We start from the raw sequence: 10,123 nt of genomic DNA, 5'->3' as shown, positions 1-10,123 counted from the left end.
AATATAATTGTAAATAAAAGAACTTCGAAGTGTGTTTTTCTTGATCAAAATATCTGCCATCTAGTGATACGGACTGTATCTCATAAAAGCGAATTACATAACAGTATTTTCGTTTACTCCCTCCCGTCTAGAGTTAAGTAAGTTAAAATGGGTGTGGGGAGTAAACAAGATCGCGTTAAGATTTTAACTTAAAACAAAAAAAAAATTTATTCGTAATATCTAGGAAACACGGGCTTTCCCGAGGATTTCAATTACGATTTATGCTTTCCTAGTTTTATTCGAGCCCTAACAATGTTGAACCGCTTTAGGGATCGGATTAAGAAATGCGTTATGCGCTTGGTTGGTTGTTTGTTGCGGTGGTAGTAGTAGATGATTTAAAAATTCTTTTGAAGCGAGCTCAAAAATTTTTTTTTTTTTTTATTTAAATAGTATTGATCTGACGGTGGGTATGAGAGACAACGTGACCGGTTATGTTTAGCAAAACCCTACTTATAACGTGTTACAACGTGGAAAAAACCACCGCATAACTAAATTTTAGTTTTCGTAGTTGAGGAGAAACTCCAAGAAATTGCTTCTATTGTTCCACTAACAATAGTTATTATGCGTAATTTAGAGCTAACTTTCCCAAAACAGAACGGTGATCAAATTTACTAGGCTTTAACATCTATTTATCTTGAGCAATACAAAATCACAACGTTCACATCTAGTAGATTGGGAAGTTAAATCTCTCGTTGGAGTTCGAAATATAGAGAGGTTACTGATAAAAAAATACTCTATAACTACGTCTCATTATGTTTGGAGAACTCTACCTTAACTTTTTTTTCCTCACGATACGGTTAAATTTTTCCTACTTTTTTTTTTTTAATTTCTCACCTGTTGTTGTTGCTTTTGTGGTTGGTGATGGTAGAGGAGGGGACGTTTCCCTTCCTTATTAGCGGTAAATGCCGCGATCGACGAACTAGGCAAAAGACCTCGGAGAATTTCAAATAGAGTGTAATGGTACGGTTATAATACCCACACTTCTGTCGTCTACCGTTCGAGTGGTTATTACGGTTTCAACGACACTGGGACATAAGGTGGATGGGATGGCTTAAATTGTTTTAGAGACTGTTGTTGCTGTTTTGTTGATGGTGATGGTGGTGGTGCGGGCGTTTTTCTTCACTTCTAACACACTTTTCGCTAGTACCTGTAAGAAAAGAAAATTGTTAAAATTTTTCTCTGCTTATTTCAAACAAAAGGATTTTTTTTATTTGCTCGTTTTTTGGACATCTTGGCTGGTTTCGTTATGATTTCCCTGGTTTTCTTTTTCTTTACCACAGACCGTGCGTTTTTGTTGATGATGTTGTTGTTGTTTTCATTACTTTTTCCAAAGGAACCAGCTAGCATATACACAACATATTCAGCCAATTTTTAAATAAAACACATTCCTTTTAACGTCCAGCGCTTTTCAGCAGAAGACACATGTGAATAACAAAGATTTATGCGCTTTTATCTGCTTTGCAACGTATTTAATATTTTCAGAATTTCACGCATTCCTTTAATAAAAAACAAACAAAATCTTGCAAATCTTGCACGACGACCGCCGCAACGAATGAACCCCAAAACAATGATCTTCACTTCGCTTGTTGATATAATCTTTTAATTGAAATTCAACAGAATTTAATTGCAGTTGATTCTCGGCTATTCAGTATTAGAAAACGTTTTTATCACCAAAAATTTTCTAATCCAATAAAACATAATTACAATTTAAATCGAATGCGTATTCACCTTTTTTATTTGGAATGCGTTCTTGACCTTTTTTCAGATAAGTCTTTTACATCTCTTTTCGCTTTTGGGAAAAACATCAGCGCAAATTACGAGAAATTAAATCTAATTATTCCCGAGTTTCACTTATGGTTCTCGATTTTTATATTTTCGTCTTTTTTTCTTTTTTCTTTTTAAATCAACACTGTTCCCCTTGTTTTATTATTATTTTTTTGCAATTCCGTGATATCTAAATATTCGGGTTTCTTTGAAAATACTTCTTTTTTTCTTCTGAGAGACAACTTTACTAATCCTTCTATTTTTTTTTTGCCTAAGCACTTTCAGTTAATAAAATTCAAAAATTAACTTCCCGATCTAGTATGTTTGCTGTCTTATTTTTAACTCTTCGACCATTTCGCCAAGCAACTCTCTCACACCCTTCTTTTCCGTCCAGCACCATAGTCCCTTGCGTCTTGATCGCTTCATAACCGTGCACACAACGCGATTTTAAACCTCGCCGAGATTGTTGCTGCCAATTCGCCGCAATTTTTTTCCAAGGTTTTTTCTGTAAAACGGTTTTTAAGGGACTAGGTTGCGGTACTCTGATTTACATGGGTTATGATGAGTATTCACTTACCCGCCATTGTTGTTGTTTGCTCGTGCCAAGCACATTAATTCCTTTGCCGTTTTCTTGGTTGCTTGTTTGTTCTTCTTCTTACCCTTTTTCCAATAATATGACAATTTTATGCCTTTTGCATGTAAATCTTCCAAAAAATTCACTTCTTCTTTTATTTGATTGATATGATATTATTTTTCTTCGTAAATTTCAACAAAATTTTTTTTAAATGTATTTGGAAAAAAATTACTATAATTTCTCTTTTGATGCTCTTTGTGTTTTACGTCGCTCTTTTCCTCTTTTTCTTAATCAATTTTACATTAAATATAATTACTGATAAAGATTTTTACTAACGCCTTTTTTTTTTTTGTTTGTTTAGAGATGGATTGGACCAGTTAAGTTAATGTTACATCCATAATCCAGAAACGAAGTTGAGAGAGATTGATGAAAAAATTAAGCATAGGTAGACTGATGTGGCAGAGTGTTCGCAATGAGAGGCTCTGTTCCGCTGTCAATCCATAAATCACCGTACTTGGTACTGTACTGTCAAGATCCGGCTAATAATGCCGATAAAAGAAAAAGTGTAGGCGATTCGTGATTGTAATAGAAATACTAAATGTAAAATTAGAATGAAAACTCAGCTGATTTGATAAAGGCAGTCAGTTGCTTCAAATACCTAAAGTTACCAGGACGAAAAATTTCATATAGATTGTTATACAGGTTAAATACACTGAAAGATTGTCTAAGGATGTCAAACCTCCTGCACTCAAAAATAAGGTGCTCGGCAGACTCAGTAATATTGCAATCCTCACAGATGTCAGAGGAGGAGACTTTGATCATTTTAAAATAGACCTTTTCGTAGGTGTGATTACTCATAAGACGGTGAAGAACTTTAAATTCCCATGTTGTGAATTTTCCTTTAGGTAGAAGCGTGGATGTCAAAAAAGGGTAAATTTTGTAGAACAGCCGGTCACTTTTTTCTCCAGCTAAAACATGATACTCATCTTTCCATTCTTTTATGATGAGTTTTTTGACTAGCAGAAAAGCTTCGCTGGGGGGGTAGTTTATGGACAAAACTGTACCATCGAACCTAGCTTGACGAGCATGGAAGTCAGCTTTTTCATTGATACTAAAACCGCAGTGACCTGGGATCCAGATGATGTGGCATTTTTCAATACTTGGGTCTTTTAAAAGGTTGTAGATATCGAAGACATACTTATTGAATGGGTCTTTGTTCTTGATTAAAATTAGAGCAGATTTGCTGTCAGAGAAAACTACAAATTTTTTCAGCTTAATTTCAGATGCGTGGATGATTGCTTGTCTGATGGCCAGAAGTTCAGTGAAAGTGGATGATAGTTCTTGTAGAACTTTGAATTTTCCTATAAGTAAGTTTGGGTATTCAATAATTGAAAAACTAGAGATGTCCGAATTGATAGATCCATCCGTTGCGTATATTTTGAAGTTATTTTCGACGAAGTGCTTAAGTTTTTGCAGACAAGCGATTCGAAGACAAGACCCTGATCGATTTTTTTTTGAGTTGGTGATTGAATTAAGTAAGTTTAATTCAACTACGCATTTATCATGAATAATATTATTTCAGGAGGGTACTGAGTTAACTTTATTGAAGATGTTACTGAATTTTTTGAAGCAGTTAGAGTAACTACTGATGACATGATTGTGTCTGGAAGCGACCCCGTCAAAGAAGGCAGGTTTGAAGATTTTTACCTTGAGAAGTTCTTTTGCAGTTACAAGATAAATTCTCTTAGCAACGGGGAGTTCATAAGAGATGGAACGTAAAATTGATGTTGGTGTTGAGGGGGACAAAACGGTACAACGTCTTAGGATTGAGTGTTGAAAGGTTTGTATTTTTTTTAATGTATACGCAGGAGCGTTGCATGATGTAGAGTAGGGATATTCAATTTTGGATCTAACAATAGATTTGTAAACGTTTAATGCTTTCCTAGGTGGGAGTCCGGTGTGAATGTTGGTCAGAAGTTTGATGACATTTGAGCCTGTGTTGCAATTTTCGAGGCTATCCTTGTAATGCTCATGCGTGGTTAGACTTGAGTTGATTATTCTGCCCAAAAATTTAAAAGAGGAAGACGGACTGATTTTTATACCATTGATTGTAATGTAAAAAATTTTTTTGGGACCCTTAGCAAAGCGAATGACTTTTGATTTTTCCGGGTTGAAAGTTAGATTTAAGTCTGCACAAAGTTTGTGAAAAAGATTGGCTTTAGTGTCAAGGTTACTGACTGCTTCCATTAATGATTTTCCAGCAGAGATGATGAGAAAATCGTCAGCATATTGAAATAAATGGGTAGAATTGTCCTGTAATTGATGTAAACCGGCTGTGTATAAATTGAAGAGAACTGGGCTGAGACAGCTACCTTGAGGTAAGCCTCCACAAACTTCGACTGTATGTGAATCTAATACGAGAGTTCTCGAGGAAAGAAAGTTGAGAACCCAATGCCTATTTTGTGTCGGGATTTTAAAATCAGATAGAATTTGGTCCAGTTTCGCTAAGTTTACACAGTCGTAAGCTTTATTAATGTCTAAGCAAAGCATGACTACCTGGTTTCCATTTGCTTTTTCATTTGCAATTGTGAAAAGGACTTCATTAAGGCATATACCGGTGGAGATATTTTTTTGGTAAGCAAAGGACCTTGACGGGAGAAGGTGTGAGTGATTCAGGAATTTTGTTAGTCTTTCTTTAATCATTTGGTTGGTAATTTTTAGAAGAACAGGCAAGAGGGATATGGGTCTGAAGTTAGTGAATATTTCAAGATCTTTTCCGGGTTTAGGAATGGGCACTATTTTAATTGTACGCCAAACGGTGGGAAACGAGTTGGTCATCCAGCGCTCATTTATAGCAGATAGCAGGGTTAGAAGGCTTGGCATGGGAAGGATCTCTATCATTTCATATTTGATTCCGTCATGGCCTGCTGCTGTGGACTTCTTTTTCGACTTAAGGACGTGCATGAGTTCATCAAGGGAGAATGGAGAGATGTTTTCCATCCGAGAGTTAAGTAAGGAGGTTTGGAGACCACATGTCGAGGGAACTTGAGCTTTCAGCCATTCAAGGTAGGATTTGTTGTTGAGATCATCCCAAATGGGGTGTTTGTATTTCTTTTTTGTGGTGCGATGACCATTTAAAAATTTTCAGAATGGCTTTGTATTGCTATTTGAGCACAGCTATTCGATAACGAGGGCTCGGTGGCATCTTTTGGCTTTTCTAATCGATTTCTTCCATTCTTTTTGTGATAACTTGAAATCATTAAAATTAGAAATATTGGGGTATTTGGAAAATTTTTGTTTAGCAGCCTGTAATCTACGGAATTGTGAAGTGAGCAACTCGTTCCACCAAGGTTTTGGTGAGTAGGAATTCGAGATTTGGATGTCGGATTTGGCGTTAATTATTTCTTGTTGAAATGAGCACTGGATAGATTCGACCTGTGGCTCAAGACATACGTGAATAAGATTATTTAGGAGTTTTTTCCTCGAGAAAAAGTCATTTATCTTGTACGAGGTAATAGAGGTGGCATTAAAGAGAATAGGAAGGTGGTGGCTGTTTCCCAGGAAAATTTCTTTTTTAACCTCCCGTTTGAATGTGAGATGGGTTGCGTTAGTGAAAGTAAGATCCAACACGCTACCACAATTGTTGGTCGTAGAGTGAAAATAGGTTGGTGAATTATCATTCAGACAATAGAAGTTACTAGCTTTAATGATTTCTTGCAAGGCTTTGCCTTTATTGTTTGACACGGAGTCACCAAAGCAAGGGTGTCTTGCATTAAAATCTCCTGCAATTATGACATTGTGGAAACTATTGAGCATATCACAGAGACGATTAAAGTCATCCCGGAAAGATTGAATGGGGATGTTGGGCTTGAAATAGCAAGCAGCAATGACGATATTAGGTTTTAGACAAGAGGTTTTGATAATGACAATGTCAGCAGTCGATTTAAATGGGATTTGTTTGAAGGATATGCCTTTTCTGGCAAGGATGGCAACACCTCCATAGCCGTCACTTCTACATTTATAAGCGGAGTTGTAATTTGAGATTTTGAGATCGGAAATTTTTTTATCGGACAGAAAGATTTCACTCAAGATGGCGAAATCAGTTCGGTTGGAATTTATGAAAAAATCAAGAGAATGGGCATCACGCCTGAAGCTTTGCATGTTATACTGTAGGAAGGAGGTCATGAGAAATGTTAGAACATGATAGGGCCGACCCAGATGTACCTTGTTTTAAAAGATCAAATTTTGATTTAAGGGAACTTATTTCTGTTTGGATGGTGTTAAGCATGTCTTCTTGAGAAGAGATGGAGAGAATCCTGAAAATATTTTCCAGAATTATCTCCATTTCAGTGGATTTATGGTAATTTTGGCTCCTGCGACTTGTTACTGTAAGTCGAGGACGTCTTGAGAGACATTGTATGCAAGGGCTTGGGAATACTTGTTTTATTTTTTAAAACTGCATTGAAGTTTTTGTTAATTAAAATATTATTTGTATCAATAGTAGGGTCTCTGATATTGTTAGGAGCATTGCTGTCCTTCGTTGCTGGGAAGTTTACGTCATAGTTTTCAAGTAAATTGTATGGGTTGTTAGAGAATTTCTCTTTGTATTCTCTAAAAGAAAAGTTCTGGATGGTTAAAATTTTTTTTAAATTTTCCTCTTTCTTTCTTTTTGGACACTCTGGAAATGTTACGTTGTGGTCCAGCGACCCGCAACCTAGACATTTGATTGAGAGGCATGAGTCCGTAGGACAGGCCGGTGACTTGCCACAGTTCAGGCATCTGCTTTCCTTACTTTTGCAGAATTTGGCGATGTGACCAAATCGGCCGCAATTATAGCAGAGCCTGACGGAAGGAATGAAGTAGTCAACTGGAATATTGCAATAGTTGAATTTTATACTCTTGGGAATTAGTTTACCCTTGAAACCAATTTTTAGGCTGTTTGTTGGGATGAACATTTCTCTGTCTGCAGGGTCTCTTCTGAGGATTCTTGTAACAGAAATGATTTCAATATCAGAGGTAGCTGAGTTGAGAAAGTCCTCTTTCTTAATTGAAGGTGGAATGTTTTTTACGATCCCAAATTTTTCTGTGAAAATTCTATGGATGTAGGTCTTGCAAGACTTTGGACCAAAATCATTGTTTATTATAAAGTTGTTGGCATCAACCGCATTGGCAAAACCAAGTTTGGCTTTGCCATTGCTGATGGTTTTGATATTAATCAAACCATCCAATTTGAGGTCTTTGATGTGTTCGAAAAAAAATAAATCTGAGTTAATGCGAAAAGGTTTCTCTAGGTTATTGTTACATACTTCAATGAATACGTAGCACTCACCGGTCGTGTCGTCACTATAACGATTTGGACTAGTTGGGTCAGAGCTCTTTCCTTTTATGGGACTACGATTATTGTTATTGTTCACAGAGCTGTCTTTATTGGGAGGCCTATTCCTAGAGGGAGCGATCGGGGACTTTAAGGAGGTGATATTGACATCCTCAGTCAAGTCTTTTACAGATGAATTGTTCTTATCAGAGATGATCTTTTTGAGACTTTCGTTCTGGGCTGTGATTTTTCTTTTAAATGAACCCTTGCTATGCGTGATTCGAAAAAAATTTTCGAAATCATCATCGTTTGATAACATGTTTGAGAGCCTCACCCCCTTGAGGGGCGGGCGACTTTTAGGTTTCGTGCTAGATTAAAGGCAAGAGAAAAGGATCAACTGACTTACCGAGAAAAGAAGGGATATGGAAATCAGCCGTTTTTGGTGGAATTGACAGAGACAGAGAAGAACAAAGCCTTGTAAGTTAAAGCAGTTTTAAGAATTTGACAGGAATCGCCGCTACTTGATGTCCAATGTACAGGTGAGTTGACGAAGTGAGTCTTGTCAGGATGAGGTTGAAGACAGCAGGTGGTGCTGCGCAATTTGCGGAGAAGCACAAGGACGTCGAAGCCTTTGTTGATTTTGTTTAAATGCCGCAACTTCACTATATATATTTTCACTACTTCAAGAGTTTTCAGAAATAAAAAAAAGGAGAATTTTTTCTTTTTTTGTTGAAAAAAAAATTTATTTTTCAAGAATTTTCTGCAAGAAAGCGTCTTATTTCATGCAGAGTTGCCGAGCGAGTGATCTTTACTAACGCTTTACGATTAAAATTTTCTTGTGATTTTCTGTTCGTTATCGTTCAATAACTACTTTTTCCCTTTTTTTTTTTTGTATTTGGAAACTTATTGAGACAATTTCTCTTTTTTTTCACACGATATCAAGTGAATAAAAAAAAGAAAAAAAAATTAAAATCTCTAGTAAAAACGTTTCTCTGCCGCAAGAAAGTTAGGGTATTAAAAAGAAATATATGGTAAATGCGCAAACACACGAAACTACCGAAACATCAAAATGCCAAAAGCATGAATCGCTCGATAATGCATAATAAGTGAAAGCGTAGTTTTGTTTCTTTGATAAAATTTCAACGTTGTTCACGGAAAATCAGTACCTATTTTGGAAAATGAATAACTTATATGTTTGACTACAGTAGCAGTAATATCAGACAATGATCATCTAGTATAATTATCATTGTATTCAAGGCTATCAGCATGCCAGCTCCACTTCATCGATGCTATATACTCATCACACCTTAAGTAATACGATAAGTTAGCGTAAGTGTTTCTTTGCGTTTGTTCTTAATATTATTATATTTGATTTTTATCGTTACGTTAAATTTAAATAAGCATTTATTTGATTACATTAATAAATTTCTAATCTTTTTAAAATATTTTTAAATGTGTAAGATCTGTTAAAATTTTTGTTTGATAAGCGGAAATTAACTTAGGGTTCATCGGACCTAACTTCGGGTGCTCCCGTCGCGAATCATGGGTAAAAGGAGACCAAAGATAGGGTGGAGTACAGAAGTAGCCCAGGACTTATGATCTGCCTGTTCAGTAAGTAAGTTTCGGCAGCCCGTCTATTCATATAAGCGCAAAGTACGTGCACTTCTTTTAGGTGAAACTGTCTGTAGAGTATCCGTGACACAAAAATTTAAAACCCGCCATATCTTCCGAACTAGCTAGCTGAGCAATGGCACGTGCGAACTTCTCTACTGCTTTGAATGCTCTTTAATTGGCGCTTTAAAGTAAACTTAAAAAAATAATAAAATCCGTGTACAATATTTGGACAGATCTTGAGGACAACACAGACACGAATGTTGCAGAAGGCAGCTGTTTGCGATGAGTATTGTTGTCAGCAGGTAAGATTTTATAAAGATTGTTATATATGTTGAAAAAGTTCGGAATGCTCTTTAATGATATCAAAGTTTCGGCATTCAAAATTCAAATGCTCCGTTAATTCTGCTGTACCGCACGCCTCACAAGTATTATATGGTATTGCTCGGATTATTATACCCTACACCACTAGTGGTGCAAGTGCATATTAAGTTTGTGCGAACGTATATAACATACAGAAAGGCTTAAAATAGACCCTGCTTCTATGATACCGTTCTACTCAAAACCATTTTCTGAATCGATCTAAACCTGTCTGGCTTTCTACGCGTCTGATTTGTGTCCATATAAATTTGTGGTAAATCGATATGGGTTGACGCCGTCGAAATGGTTTCGATCGGTTCACTTGTTCGATCACTCCCCATATAATGCTTTCTTCAGAAAAGTCGTTATACGGAAGAAAACTGCAATTTTAAAATTCCTTCACAAAAGTCCTGAAGTGACAGTATTAGGCATTCTAAATTAGTGTGACAACTTCAGACCGG

General features: G+C 36.3%; 1 long non-coding RNA gene across 2 annotated transcripts in view; it reads right to left on the bottom strand.

Moving 5' to 3' along the window:
• LOC119637524 overlaps positions 1-2,746 on the bottom strand; it is a 14,895-nt gene extending 12,149 nt beyond the window's left edge. For both annotated transcript variants that reach the window (XR_005247269.1, XR_005247268.1), the window contains exons 1-2: positions 2,381-2,746; positions 874-2,308 (exon numbers count right to left, since the gene is read on the bottom strand). This is a non-coding gene — a long non-coding RNA (uncharacterized LOC119637524). The remainder of the gene's footprint in view (positions 1-873; positions 2,309-2,380) is intronic.
• Between the last annotated feature and the right edge of the window lie 7,377 nt (positions 2,747-10,123).

Source organism: Glossina fuscipes, unplaced genomic scaffold, assembly GCF_014805625.2.
Source record: "Glossina fuscipes isolate IAEA_lab_2018 unplaced genomic scaffold, Yale_Gfus_2 60, whole genome shotgun sequence".
Classification (NCBI taxonomy): Eukaryota; Metazoa; Arthropoda; class Insecta; order Diptera; family Glossinidae; genus Glossina; species Glossina fuscipes.
The sequence above is the reverse complement of the archived record's forward strand: the minus strand, read 5'-3'. Positions and strand labels throughout refer to the sequence as shown.